Raw genomic sequence first — 13,964 nt, 5'->3', positions numbered from 1 at the left:
CCCTGACTATTTTGTCACTATCAATATGTGCTTCTTAATCCCTTCACCTTTTTCATCCAGTCCCCAACCTCCTTCCCCTCTGGTAACCATCAGTCTGTTCTCTGTATCTATGAGTCTGTTTCTGTTTTGTTTGTTTGTTTGTTTATATTATTCTTTAGATTCCACATATAAGCGAAAACAGGTATTTGTCTTTCTCTGACTGACTTATTTCTCTTAGCATAATACCCTCTAGGTCAGCGGTTCTCAACTTGTGGGTTGCAACCCCTTTGGGGGTTGAACAACCCTTTCACAGGGTCGTTTAAGACCATCAGAAAACACATTATTTCCTATGGAACCAAGACACCGCTCCTCTATCCGTCTCCAGGCGGGTCCACCCACATACAGATAAGCCCACATACTACATGAGGAACTGGATTAAAGGGTCTCATTAGAAAGTTTGAGAACCACTGCTCTCGGGCCATCCATGCTGTGGCAGATAGTCTTTATATTCATAATCTTATCTTCATTCACTGATCTGAGTGATTATTAGTATTCCAAGTAGAATTTTTAGGTATCCATAGAGATAGGGCAGAATTATTTTGATGACTGTAGATGATGTTTTTTTTCCCCAAAATTTTGCCCCAAGGTTTATATAGAAAGTTTTCTATATAAACCTTTTAGAAAACTGAGGAGCAAGTTTGTTTTCCAGCTTTGTATTAAAAAGCTAAAAATGTGTCTGGAAAAAAATTTTTTTAAATGTTCTATTTTATGGTATCAGTGTGATCTTTCTATTTTTAAAACATACTCAGTTGATCTTAGAGAGAGGAAGGGAGGGAGAAAGAGAGAAACATTGATATGAGAGAGAAATATCGATCAGTTGGTTGCCTCCTGTATGCATCCTGACAGGGGATTGAACCCACAACCCAGGTATGTGCCCTGACCGAGAATTGAACCCTCCACTTTTTGGTGTATGAAAGGTCGGCCAAAGGAGGAACACACCTGGGTTCAGGCAAGAGAACTTTATTGGGGAGTTACCTGCCAGGCTGACTCCTAAGGGGGTCAGCGCCAGTATCTCCAACAGGCAGGGTTATACAGGGGATTTATGGGTGAGGGGCTGGCATCCCTTAGAGGAAGAGGAAAATGTGATTTGGCTATTTGTGTAGGTATAACTGCAAGGAGACCAAGGGGGGTTCCACTCCCGGGGTGATTCAGCCTGGATACCTGGGGTAGTGATCTGGAACATCCTGTTTCTCAGAATTCTTTTCTTATATCAAGGGAGGAGGGAGTTGGAGACGTTGGCTGCAACCCAGTCAGTGTACAGGACAATGTTCCAACAAAATGAGCCATACCAGCCAAGGCTAAAACATCTATTTTATAATAAAATGAATATACGCTTTTTATTGATCAGAAAAAAAATACAAAAGTGTAAGAAGAAAATAAAATTATCCATATTTCCTCCTTTTAGAAGTTAAAATATTTGTTAGCATGCCATTCCAGTCTTCTTTCTGTACATGGTTTTTTTTTTGTTTTGTTTTCCATAGTATTTGATTTATTGCTTTGTTGTTTGATATTGGAGTAACTCTAGGCCTCAGTTGGCACAGTGGTGGTAATATCCATCATTTAAGACCTCTGTAGATCACATCTAGAGGGTTTATGTTGGGTTGTTACTGGCATTGGGGTTCTTAGGTGCACAAGATAGAAATCAAGAAGAAACTCCAGAGAAATTTCCAACAGATTTTATTAAGCTTATGCTACAGCACAAGGGGAGGGAGCACCAAGGAAGGAAGGTCCTCAGAGCTACCCATGAGGTTGGCTGTGCTTGGCCGCTTTTATAAGCTGGGGACAAAGAAGACCAGCCCGAAAAAGTGGTCCTTTTGAAAAAGGTGGGCTTGTGGAATTTTCCATATCAGGGTAGGAGGAGCAAGCCTTTAGAAGGGAGATAAAGTTCTGCATTTTTTGAGCAGGGAGTGGCGGGGTGGTGAGTTCTTGTGGTCGGCTTATCTGGTGTTCCTTCTGGCCATCTGGTGCCCTTGGGATCTTAGGCTCAGGTCCCTGTGCTGTCTCAGTGCTACCTGAACAAGTTCCTCAGTTCAGAACTACTTAGAGAATATTACTTGTTTTCTTTATGAGGCCGTTACATTTTCTGTTATGCTTGACTCCGACCATGGGATTGAGTGTGTTTGTGATAATGAGTAGAGAAAAATGAAGCTACTTAGGCATGAGCTGTGCAGCTAGGCTCACGGATGGGCAGGTGCCCCAATTTCTCATAGGCACAGTCCTTGGCTCAAGGTCGTGTCAGGAAGATTGTCAGTTGTTACATGTCATGGCCTTCAGGAGTTGCTCCAGTGTTAAAATTTTCAAGTGCTAAGGATAAGATGAGAGCAACTCCTAGAGAGCAAACCCCAGGGAACCTTATATTCCAGGAATAAACAGAAGGGAAGGAAGTAACACAGAATATTGAGGAAAAAATAGCAAGGATAGGTAGGAGGCCTGAGGGAAAGTTGTATGATTCAGGCAGTGAATTTCAAGACTAAGGAAATATTTTACATCGTCAGATACAGCTGAGATGTCTAATTAAAGGTCATCTTTATAGGTCTTTCCCAACTCTCCTAGCCAGAGTCCATTTCTCCCTCTGTTATGTTCTCATGGCATACTGCATGTATTTCTTTTGAGGCCTTTATCACAGTGTGGCATTTGGAGTCTCAGCTATCTTGGGTAAACTCCCCGATCATCCCCTTCCACTGCGGTGTCCTGAGCACATGGCTGGCCCTCCATCACCACTGCTGAATAAATTACACAATTACAAAAATTGTGGCTAATTATAAAAAATTTTTCAAATGTTATCTCAGTGTAAAGCTAAGGAAACTGCATTACCGACCCTGCTGGTAACCAACAAAATGCCAGAAATGACGAGGACTTGTTCCTTGGTTACTTATTGAAGATACTGTAATATTAATGTGTTGCACTGCTGATTTTTCTCTAATTCAGAGTGAAATTCTTTCACTTATATTTTGGTACTTGTATAAATCAAGAGCTAAGAATTTGTGAAGGTGTCTGCTCTTTAAATTATGCACATTTATGTTCCAAGATAATATTCAAATTGAATTGACACAATTTTAAATGGATGTTGCATGAAACGGCTGTGCCTCCATTGAGGCAGTGATGCAATAAATTTACTCCGCATTCCTTTAGCTTTGGTGAACAATACTGTGTTTGTTTTATTAAGATCTCTTTGTCAGGAAAATACTCAAGTCTTTGTACAATATTTATATATTAACAAACTGCCAGTAGTACTGTTGGAAATACTGTTTTTTAAAGTTTGATATACTTTAGGGGTAATAAATCTTTACTCTGAAGAACATTTGTGTTGTATATACAAAAAAATTAAAATGTGGTTTAAAGGGTTTGAAAAAATAAACAGTGGGACTGGGTTGCATTGAATAGAGAGTATAAGTCAAGGACTGAAATCCTTTGGTCAGGAAGCTCACATTTCTCTGTTTTCTGCCCAGGGTCTGGCAGTTGATAAACTAGTACAGCATAAAAAAATAAACTTAATTGTATCTAGTCGTATATGAAAACAATATTTAGTTGTCCCAATTTAACATTTGGAAAAAAAACCTGCTTGTTTATAATAATCAGTTACTATTGAAATCTGTTTTATATCCTTAAAACTCTGTGGCAGCTTTATGGTATCAGTGGAGTAAAACCTTGAGAACTTGGCTGTCTGAAAATGTACAGGAATAAGTGATTTGGAAAGTCATCATTTGCAGGTCTTGGAAGGTGTTTCTTTTTCCTGGAGTAGGCAATTACTTGAGGAAACACAGCCGGCATTGGAGGTTTCTGCACCCTGAAATCCACTCACCTACTTCCCGGTTACTGTACACTAGTTGGTAGCTTGTGCCTTATTAATTTAGAGGTACACAGACACATTTATCTCCCTCTTCTCTCTCTCTGTTTCTCAACTTTTGTAACCTAGTGAGCAAGAGGACAGACTTTGGATGTGGATTTGGATTGAGTCTGCGACACTAATGTAGCCTTGGACAAGTTGCTTGACTTCTAAATTTTATTTTTCTCATCTGTAAAATGTAAATGACAATAGGGCTATTTGAATATTAAATGAGATAATGTACTCACCTAGCACTGTGCCTGGGGGATAATAACAGCTCAACAAATGAGAGCTATTAATAAGCAAACTATTCTTCCTTCCTTGAGTAGCCTTTATTTTTTTTTCCTCTACAGCTTTTCTGGCCTCTTTTCTACTCAGAAACACCTCTTTGTACTCCTATTGACTGGTGGGCATTTCCCTGGCCTATTTACATTTGATTGTTATTTTGAGGATCCCTGTTGACAGATTCTTTTGATAAACCTTCCTTCATTTGCTTGCCATTTTATTTTTTTCAAAGGCCACGCGGAGTGATTAAGAGCACTCTGGAGACTTATTGCCTTATCCAAGATGCCATTTCTAAACTTTCAAGCTATATGATCTTCGCCAGTTAATTAATTTAACAGTTTTCTCATTTGTTAAGTGAACAATATCTATCTTATACTTTTGCTATGAGGACATTAAATAATAATGTACATAAAATGTTTATATTGTGCGAAATAAATACTAGCTATGATTTAGGAACCCAGCTTCCTAGTTGGTACTTAATTCATCTGGATCACTATGTGTGTGTCGCACTTCTGATGTTTGTTAATGTAAAATAAATCTTACTTATCCAAGTCACCCTAACAACATTATTAGCACAATAACAGTATCAGAATGTAAAGAATACATATCATACCCTTGCGGTTTTGCTCAGTGGTTGGAGCCTTGGCCCGTGGACCAAAGAGTCTCAGGTTTGATTCCATCAAGGGCATGCATCTCAGTTGTGGTTTGGTCCCTGGCCCCAGTTGGGGTTGTGTGGGCAGCGACCAATCTATGTGTCTCTCTCACATCGATGTTTCTCTCTTTCTCTCTCTCTCCCCCCTTCCCCACTCTATCTGAAGATAAATGGAAAAATACCCCCAGGAGAGGATTTAAAAGAAAAAAAACTAAATATCATATTAAACATACGTACGTGTGTGAGATACTTATAGTGTTCTCAGGATTGTTTTGGTGAGGTGTGCTGAATACAGTTGCGTGTTTGAGAACAGCTCGGTGCTGTGCTTGGAGCTCAGGGCACTTCTCCTCCTTCTCCTCCTCCCCCTCCTCCCCCTCCTCCCCCTCCTCCCCCTCCTCCTCCCCCTCCTCCCCCTCCTCCCCCTCCTCCCTCCCCTCCTCCCCCTCCTCCCCCTCCTCCTCCTCCTCCTCCTCCTCCTCGCCCCCCTCCTCCTCTCCCTCCTCCTCCTCCTTGAATTACAGCTTCATGTGATAGGAACGTTTGTATTTATTATGGCCTAAATTGCTGTTTTTTTGATGGCCTTCTGTTTCATTTTGAACCTCTGGGACCAAATAATTCTTGCATAGCTCATACTTTTGTTTATGTATTAATACAGTTCTTCCTGTGTGCTACTCAGTTGTTATAAGTAATACTTAGTTTTTGTTTTTGTATTCCATTTTAGGCACAATTTGATATTTGTGTATCATTTTTTATTTAAAGAGTAGAAAAGTTACCACTGGGTTGAGAATAGGGTTTGTGAAACTATCTGTAGGATTAGTTATTGATTGTCAGTGTGGGAAGTCTATGAATTTCCTCTTATCTCCTTTTATCCCCTTTGTCTTATATCTGATCTATAAGAATTTGCTGTAATTGCATTATTTCTTCAACCCCTTGGGCTGAATTCAACACAAAGTTTTATTGTAATGAATAAATATAATTGTGCATGCTTATAATTACGAATGAGCTGAAAGAGTTGTGAAAGGTAAGTAAATGATGTGGATTCAACAGAAATCTTTCTATAACCATAGAAATTAATCATGAAATCATTTGACATCATCAAGTTAAAGTATGAAGTATTTTAGTAAAGTTAATATCAGTATCCACTTGGTGAATATTCTGTCAAATTTTTAATGTTTCTCAATTATTTCCTATTGTTTTTCTAAAACACACAACTTAAAAAATAATAGAGTCAGTACAGTTGCTTATGATCACAAAAAATATTTTATATTAATGGTTCTTGGATCATCTACAACACTGCTGGTCTCCATTTTGCACAAATAATTGACAATTTAGTGTGATCAGATTGGAAAGCTACTGGAACCCAGAAAACAACTCTTAAGAATTCATAGGAGTTTCTAAGAAAAGAAACATAAGGCCTAGCAGAAGTGAGAAGAAATATAAAAGGATCACCCCTTTAAATTTTAGCAAAATAGCTTAGTGGTAAGAAACAGGGCTATGAGGTCAGAAAGCCTGACTTTGAAGTCCTGCTCTGCCAGTGACCAGCTACCCTGGGACCAGATTGTTGTAACCTCTCTACACCTCAGGCTCCCCATATGTCAACTGGGGATACTATTAAACTGACAGAACAGGTGGTCGCTGTGAGAATTATGTGAGATTATGTGTAGTAAATACCCAGCGTGATGTCGGGCACACAGTAAGATCTCACTAAACAGATTATAAAGTATCTACAAACAAGGAGTTGTTACAGAGCAGTCTGTGTCATACTGTCAAGATGATCATACTGGCGGAAGCACAGCTAAGGTATAATCTTGATTTTGCTAGCAAGTGTAGGCGGGTTTAAGTGAGTAAAATGACTCACACTTGTCTCGGGTCTAAGTTTCTGTTGTTGTCAATTTTGTCATTCAACCCTGTCCCTTAAATGGGAATTACACTCTTATTCAACAACCAGTAATTACATTTCTCATCAGTAGTAATGGTATTTATTTAAGTAATATTACATCACTTCATATCCTTTTTCTCCGTGAATCATCTTTCACAGAAATGTAGGAGTTACTTGTCTGATTGCAAGTTCTAGGGAACCAGTGGTGACACTCTCTCTGAGGAGTAAGACAGAGGAGACCGACAGAGGGAGACCAGAATGACTCCTCTTGGCTGATTGCAGGACACATGGCATTCAATCTGAAGTGAGCGGGTTTATTAGCCTGTCTTGACTTAGACAGACTTACCCGTGGTTACTAGCGCGGCTGAGCAGCCCCCGGCTTCCCATCAGGACCGATGCCTTTCTGCATGGAGGGCAGAGAGCAGGCACCCAGGGACAGGGCAGCTGGGAGGGAAAGGCAGGAGCTTAGCCATCTTGCTCAGGTGCTCCTTTCAGATGCCTCGACCTCAGAAGTCCTGCCTCCATGAGAGGAGTAAGGGAAGAGGGGGAGAGAGTTCCCCAGTGTTGTTCTAGTGGAAGTCCCTAGAACAACACAGAGCCAGGTCACCGTGACCTTCCAGAACAGAAAGGGAGACTGAAGCTCTGTGAGTAGATTGGGAGCTCTATAAAGGGAAGGATGTGGAGAAGGGTAGATTGGAACATAGACATAAACAAGTTTCTGCTTTTCTTCATCTTTTAAGAGCCCCTAACATTCATTCATTTATTCATTTCCATCCGTTTGTTCATCTGTCCATTTATCCATCCATTCATTCCTTAATGGATGTGAAGGATTCGTAAATACAGTCAGCCCTCTTTATCACAGTTAATCAGTTCCAGACTCTACCGTGATAAATGAATTTTTGCGAAGTAGGATTCTTTATTTATACTACTATACTATATTTGAAAAAACCGCGATAGAGTGAAGCTGTGTAAGTCAGAGCGCGAAGTGGTGAGGGACGACTGTAATCAGAAGTGCTAATCAGAAATAGATTGTGATTTCTCATGTTTGAATTTTAGACTCAATAAAATCTTAAATGTTTCTTGGAATAGAATTTAAGAAACAATAGAATATATGAGGAAAGCTAAGAATCTTTGGCAAGGGTGTACTTTTTGCAGTGAAGACGTATCTGGAAAATAGCTTATAAATCTAATTTAAAAAACAAATTAATATATTAAGTACTTGCCTGGTTGAATAATTCACATTAACAATTAATTTTCAGTAATTTTTCTTATCCTCTTAAGAAATATTTAGTGAGCAGCTACCATGTGCAAGGCACTATAGTAGATTTTAGAGCTACCAAGACGAATGAGATACTGTCCTTTGTTCATGGAGATTACAGTTCAGTAAAAGAGACATGTAATATTAAATAAAATATAATTGAAAATACAGTTGATCAAAAGAAGCAGTGGCCAGTTCTACCTTTATGGCAATGGGCAGTGACAAGGTGGATCATCTAGAAGCAGCCTGCAATTCATGATTACATTTGAGGGGAGGAAACGATCTTCTCTCTTATAACGAATCCTTGTCAGGACTTGTTTCTAGGGCTTTACAAATTGTCCCTTATCTTTCCAGAAATCAGGAAGCAAGTAGTAGAAGCCTACCCAGTAATTGTTAAAACTATAATTTAAAATAGTTTGAATTATAGAAATATTAAATATCTACCTGACTCTGGGTGCTCCATGTTTTAAATATTGGAGATGTATCCTGTTCTTCAAGGTCTTAAAATACATGCTTACAAATGAAACAAACAATCGACCAGTTTTAAAATGTTGATCTTTTTATTTTTGAAAGGAAGAGAAGGCCCTGGAGAATGGGGAGGTACTCTGTGAAAGGGAGAGTAAGATGGCAGCTGGGAAACTGATTGGAAAGAAATCACTTGAGCAATAGATGGCAAATGTACTAACAAAAGAAGGCAGGTGGGTACAACGTCCTTGCTCGGTCTGTGTAGCACTAGCAGTTCCAAAGAGGTCCTGGGGGTCCCTGGAGGAAGGAGGGAGATCAAGCTAAGAGAACTTTGCTGCATCTCTCCTCAGTCCCACTCATCCATCTCCCTTAAAAATTGGACTCCTATGTAAGAATTTGAAGAAATATGTTCTGCAAATTTAATGAAAAATTAAAAAATATTTATTTAAAGCATAATATAAAATGATGATAGGCTGCTGGTAGTGATATATTGGAAATATTTTGAGTGAAGAGGTATAAGTCATATTTATACTGATAATTAAAATAAAAGCTAAAATTGAAGATCATTTGGGGTTATTTATTTTGACCACTTTTATTTTATTAGACGATGCATATTAAATCCGAGGAATATAAAGATGCATATGGATACTTGTGTGGCTCTTCTGAAGAGGAAATCTGGGCATTTTTGAGGACTTTTGGCTTTATGGCATTGGTTCTTTCATGCATTTAGCTTTCAGTCTTTGGCGGCGCCCTCCTTGATCATGATTATTTATACTGTTTTTATCATTGCAGCTATGATCAGAATCATTTCTTGTGTTGTTCCCAAGTGAGCATGAGAAAGAGGGAAGGAAGCCAGATGATTTTTCTAAGATTATTACATTGTGGGGGAAGGAAGGAGATAAATGGGATTTTGAGGTTGTGCATTTTTTGATAAGACATTTGTTTAACATGGAATAAACTGAGTTATGAGATGGAAATGGGACGGGGCTGGAGTGCAAAGGAGTATTGGATTATAGATACCTGCCCCCCACAACCCCCACTCAATGGAGGGGTTGAAAGGAACAGTAGATTCTGGATCAGTTCTCACAGAACCACAGGTGGTGCTTTTGGCTTAGGTTACCTCGGTATCCCAGGATGCTCTTTAAGAATAAGCTTTCGGGGATGGGTTGCAGTGGCACACATATGTAACTTTTAGGTGCTTATATTGAATTTCATCTTGCACAGAATGGCCTGTTAAAATAAGTAGTATTTCAGGTTATCTTATGACTGGTGCACCTTCCTTTATTTTTGTTTGTTTTTAGTTGTATTTTGTAGTTGATCTACTTAATTCTGCTTATTCCTCCTCTGAACATTCCTTCCAGCCTGGATATAGAGCACAGCAAAATAAATGCTGATGTTTTAGCAGTGGTGCCTATTAAGATTTTACCATTAAAAGAATCTTTATTGTTGATATGTCTTAGTCAGTGTTATATTGAGGAAGCAATCCAAGTAACTGAACCATTGCTTGCGTTGGCTCTGTGGATTCATAGGCCCTCTTTTGGTTGAAAGATGGGATGGAACTAAGGAACTCAAATCATAGACATGAATAACTTATTCAAATTACTTCGGGAAAAAACATGTGCCATGTGAATACATTGAACTTGAAATGAAAGCCACCAGTAACTGAGGCATGAAGCAGCTTCATGGGTGGGCTGGCTCTTTTTTAGGCTAAAAGGTCTCTCTGAGGATGACTTTGCTTTGTCTGAACATCAGGCACTGTTTTCCTGTCTGCCACAGCTGCTTTCTCTCAGTTTACTGGTCATTTTGGCTTTCTCATTTTTTCAGCTTGCCTTTGGTCATTATGGACTGCTGTGCCCTTTACCTCCGGATGTTTCATTTAACTCCCATTACAAAGGAACTCTCTCAGTTTATCCTAGTTCAAATTCCTAAGAGAGGATTGGCTGAATAAATTATGTTAATGTGTTAGGAAACTTTACAGCTGTCAAGAAGGTTGAGGTAGATGCACTGATATATTGGAGCCAGCCTGAACTCTGTTCAGCCACATCATCTTGGTAGCTTGGTATTGGCCACCATAGTGGGAGTATCACAGCGTGGGAATTGGCAGATGCCACAAATCCAGGTTCCAAATACCGATTGCTAAACCTTTATTGGCACACCACTGGGGAGATCTGTAGGTGTTGATATGTACAATCTCCAAGATGTGTTGTTAAACAAAAGAGAGTAAGGTGTTGGATTACTTATAAGATGATTCTAGTTCTTGAATAGAAAAGGGAGATTTAAATGTGTGTGTGTGTGTGTGAATCCATGCAGATTCTTGTGTGGTGTGGAGAGTACTTTTGGTAGATAAGAGTTGCTGTTTCTAGGATGGGGGATTAGGTTTGGAGTGGAATGTGTGTATATGTGCATATCAGAGTTTACTTTTAGATACTTTGTCTATACTGATTATGGGCAGGAAAAGGCATTGAAATTCTTATGTAATCATAATAATATAAATATCATTTACTTCAATCTCAAATATTATGATGAGGTGTATAGGAAGGAAATATAACCCTAATGTTGAAAGTATCAAGGTCAAATGAACTCACTTTCCCATATGCCATCAGATTCATAACCATACCCCTTTGTACATTACTTCATATTTGACTGACTTAACACTGTTTGCTTTGCTTGTTATGAGATTTCTAATAGGCCTCTCACCATCTTTATTGGTATCTTTTGCATGTAAGCTTTTACTATATCACTAATAATATTCAGGATCTATATGTTGCTGAGAATCTACTTTCTTATTGAAGACACTTTGTATTCCCCATTCTAATGTAGGCTGGTTACTCTCTAGGCAACTACACAGTTGGCACCTGGACATGTCTAATTTTAGCTTCTTGAGATTTCATGGATCCTGTGTCTGCCCCTTTTTTTTATTCTGTTAAAGAAAAAGTATTATGAATTAGTTAACAGTAAAGAAATCTTTATCCAGGACTATTATATCAGGTGTCAAAACTATCACAACAGGGGAGAGTGATTGGCCTCAACTTCAAATACAATAAAGACAAGTGGGGATTTATAGCCCACAAACAGAGTGAGGAATTTGGTTGATACAGAATTACTAAGAGGAGGCATTAGGGTAGGGTGATTCTTGCTAAACCCATTTAACAGGATTCTTGAAAAAGACAGGCCAGGGTGATCAGATATTAAGGGTGATGGGTAAGGAATCTGATCAGATATCAGGGGTGATCAGATATCAAGAATTAGGGGTGGAGGGCATGACTCTCACTCAACTGATTTAGCAGGATTCTTGCTAAAATTGGTCTAGGCAGGTGGAATACAGGACAGGAGACCAAGTCTGGGGCCTACTTGAAAGGAGGACTCTGTGGAGCCTGATAGATGTTTGCATAAGGAGATGGTCTTTGTCAATTCTTTTGGTTGGTGTTATTTTGTTTTTCTGTAGTATATTCTCAAAGCCTTCTTAAGAGAAACATTACAAGGCAGTAAACTTTGAATTCTTACATTAGTTTCTTATTGCTGTTGTAACAAATCATCACAAACTTAGTGGCTTGAAACAACATAAATTCACCTTCTTACACTTCTGTAGGCCAGAAGTCTGAAATCAGTTTCACTGGGCCCAAGTCAGCGTGTCAGCAGGGCTGGTTCCTTCTAGAGCCACTAAAAGAGAATTCGTCTCCTTGCCTTTTCTAACTTCTGGAGGCCCCATGACTCCTTTCTTCCTCACGTCATTGCAGCCTCTTGCTTCCATCGTCACATCTCCTACTTTCTCCTTTGACCTCTTTCCTTTTATAAGGTGCCTTATGATTACATTGGGCCCACTTGCATGATTCAGGATAATCTCCCCATCTCAATATCCCTACTTAGCTGTATCTGCAGATTCCTTTTTCTATATGAGGTACACTCACAGTTTCCAGAGATTTGGAGGTGGACATTTGTTGGGGGGTTGGGGTGTCAGTCTTCAGCTTGCCATATATTGTAATATCTAAAAGTGCTTTTATTTTTTTCCTCATCCTTAATTGATAGTTTGACTTGGTATAGAATTCCAAGTTCATGATCATTTCTGCTCAGAACTTGAAAATAGTGCTTCATTATCTTCTGACTGATAAGATTGATACCAGCCTCATTCTCATTCCTTGGAATATGACGACATTTTTCCCTCTCTCTAAGCTTCTGAGATATTTTTGCTTATATTGAATGTTACAACTGACTTAGGCTGAGCATCACCTTAATTCATTAGCGTCCAGTTAAGTGTAATTGATGTTCTAACCTGGCTGTCATTTTCACAAAGTGGTTTCCAAATTGTAGGTCCCTGCCCTTTTAAAAGAAAGAAAGAATGAAGCAATGAAGGGGAGAATAAATAGAACATTTCACAGTGCCATCCTGCAGTAGTTATACATATTGTTACATAAAACACTTGTTTCATTCGTATGTATGTGGTATGTTAAAAATGTCTGAAACCTTCTAAAATTTAGCATGTATTTGCTCAGTGTCTGAAACAGGAGCAGTTTACACATTAGAAATTATCATTAAAATGATGTTACAGTATAAAATATATTTGAGGAGGAGAGCATCTCTGCTTAGCTTTAATGTCGTAAATAAAAATTTTCTTTGTTTCTCCATGACAAACTTTATTAAAATTAATAAGAATGTGGCTAATTTTGAAGTACCAGAGTAAGGCGTATTCTGAAGCTGCTTGTTAAAGCCCCTGTTTGTTACTAGATGGAATGCTGGGTGTAGGCTGCTGTGTTTCATACTTGGGATCTGGCCTGAAACCATGTTTTCTCTCAACAAATATCATCTTTGTTTGAACATCTATAGTCCGTGTAACCATAGCAAGGTCTTTTTTCTCCCTTAGAATGCATCTCAAACATCTTCTTTCTTGTGCTTGTTTCACCAGTAGTTTAAAGTAGAGCTGCCTTCCATTTTCCTGTTTTAGTTTGTTGCAGAATGTGTGAGGTTCCACCTAACACTCTTGGTGTGCTTGAGAATTGTAAAATAATAATGAAGTCTTGGAATAGATAACTTTACTCTATGAGGACTGAAGCTGTTGTTAATTCCCAAGGCCAGACCGGGTATCTAACAGAGGGTAAAGTAATTTTTAATTTAAAATGGTTGATTCATATATATTTAATGTTCATCTTCCCAAATGTACACCAGGAAAAATATCTGTTATCAATTTTGTTTTATTGGATTGAGTTTGAAACTTTACAACTATGAATGAATAGTTTATTAGAATTTGGGGTTAATTGAATAATGCTGAGTTACAATGCCTGTTTTTAAAAAATTGTAATTCAGGAGGATATTTGATTTTTTTTTAACAGTTTTTGTGTTTAAGTGAAATAAAGGTCTTCTTAGAAACATCTGTAACAAAAAAAAATTAAAAAATTTTAAAAAATGTTATAAAACACTACTTAAAATGCTACAGTTGTCATTTTCTTTCATACATTTGGGTCCAGATAGGTTTTCTTGTATTATTGAGTATCATCCAAACACCTTTTTATCCTTACTTTTTAAAATTTACCTCTGAAACTTTGAAACCTTGTTATATTAGATATAA

At 38.4% G+C, this 13,964-nt stretch overlaps 1 protein-coding gene across 7 annotated transcripts in view; it reads left to right on the top strand.

Moving 5' to 3' along the window:
- The window catches only part of USP6NL (USP6 N-terminal like), a 160,667-nt gene that overhangs the window by 60,851 nt on the left and 85,852 nt on the right, over nucleotides 1–13,964 (top strand). The window contains exons 1-2 of one of the 7 annotated variants that reach the window (XM_036259923.1): nucleotides 6,827–6,985; nucleotides 8,513–8,637. The exons of 4 other annotated variants lie outside the window; for them this stretch is intronic. The gene's annotated coding sequence lies outside the window, so the exon portion shown is untranslated. Of the gene's footprint in view, nucleotides 1–3,974; nucleotides 4,065–6,826; nucleotides 6,986–8,512; nucleotides 8,638–13,964 lie in introns of those variants that run through there. 2 more of the 7 variants (XM_036259915.1, XM_036259941.1) reach the window with 2 other exon arrangements.

Source organism: Molossus molossus, unplaced genomic scaffold (genome assembly GCF_014108415.1).
Source record: "Molossus molossus isolate mMolMol1 unplaced genomic scaffold, mMolMol1.p scaffold_m16_p_1, whole genome shotgun sequence".
Lineage (NCBI taxonomy): Eukaryota > Metazoa > Chordata > Mammalia > Chiroptera > Molossidae > Molossus > Molossus molossus.
The sequence above is the reverse complement of the archived record's forward strand: the minus strand, read 5'-3'. Positions and strand labels throughout refer to the sequence as shown.